This window comes from Arachis hypogaea, chromosome 12, assembly GCF_003086295.3.
Source record: "Arachis hypogaea cultivar Tifrunner chromosome 12, arahy.Tifrunner.gnm2.J5K5, whole genome shotgun sequence".
NCBI classification, from domain to species: Eukaryota; Viridiplantae; Streptophyta; class Magnoliopsida; order Fabales; family Fabaceae; genus Arachis; species Arachis hypogaea.
The window spans coordinates 25,394,775-25,396,065 of NC_092047.1; the positions used below are offsets into that span (position 1 = coordinate 25,394,775).

At 39.4% G+C, this 1,291-nt stretch overlaps 1 non-coding gene across 1 annotated transcript; it reads left to right on the forward strand.

The window, feature by feature from the left end:
• Positions 1 to 509: 509 nt before the first annotated feature.
• On the forward strand, positions 510 to 617 carry LOC112730872 (small nucleolar RNA R71). The gene has a single exon (XR_003166676.1). It is a non-coding gene; the product is annotated as a small nucleolar RNA R71 (small nucleolar RNA).
• The last annotated feature ends 674 nt before the right edge of the window (positions 618 to 1,291 follow it).

A 1,291-nucleotide genomic window follows, 5' to 3' on the forward strand; every position in this document is an offset into this window, starting at 1 on the left:
CTATTGCTAAACCTGTTTCTTCCACCATTATTAAAGCCTTGTTGAGGCTTTTGTTGATCCTTCCATGAGAAATTTGGATGATTTCTCCATGAAGGATTATAGGTGTTTCCATAGGGTTCTCCCATGTAATTCACCTCTACTATTGCAGGGTTCTCAGGATCATAAGCTTCTTCTTCAGAAGATGCTTCTTTAGTACTATTGGATGCAGCTTGTAATCCATTCAGACTCTGAGAAATCATATTGACTTGCTGAGTTAATATTTTATTTTGAGCATATATGGCATTCAGAGTATCAATTTCAAGAACTCCCTTCCTCTGAGGCATCCCATTACTCACAGGATTCCTTTCATAAGTGTACATGAACTGGTTATTTACAACCATGTCAATGAGTTCTTGAGCTTCTGTAGGCATTTTCTTTAGGTGAATGGATCCACCTGCAGAATGGTCCAATGACATCTTAGATAATTCAGACAGACCATCATAGAATATATCCAGGATGGTCCATTCTGAAAGCATGTCAGAAGGACACTTTTTGGTCAGTTGCTTGTATCTCTCCCAAGCTTCATAGAGGGATTCACCTTCTTTCTGTCTGAAGGTTTGAACATCCACTCTAAGCTTGCTAAGCTTTTGAGGAGGAAAGAACTTGGCTAAGAAAGCCGTGACTAGCTTATCACAAGAGTTCAGGCTGTCTTTAGGTTGAGAGTCCAACCATATTCTATCTCTGTCTCTTACAGCAAATGGGAAAAGCATAAGCCTGTAGACCTCGGGATCAACCCCATTGGTCTTAACAGTATCACAGATCTGCAAGAATTCAGTTAAGAACTGAAAGGGATCTTCGGATGGAAGTCCATAAAACTTACAATTCTGTTGCATCAGAGAAACTAATTGAGGTTTCAGCTCAAAATTGTTTGCTCCAATGGCAGGGATTGAGATGCTTCTTCCATGTAAGTTGGAATTTGGTGCAGTAAAGTCAATAAGCATCTTCCTTGCATCTCCACCATTGTTATTATTTTCGGCCATGTCTACTTCTTTTTCGAAAATTTCTGTCAGATTTTCTCCAGAGAGTTGTGCTTTAGCTTCCCTTAGCTTCCTCTTCAGAGTCCTTTCAGGTTCAGGATCGGCTTCAACAAGAATGTTCTTATCCTTGTTCCTGCTCATATGAAAAAAAAGGGAACAGAAAAGAAAATATGGAATCCTCTATGTCACAGTATAGAGATTCCTTATGTGAGTATAAGAAGAGAAGAATGGAAGAAGGAAAAGATAAGAATTCGAACACAGAGGAGAAGAGTGGG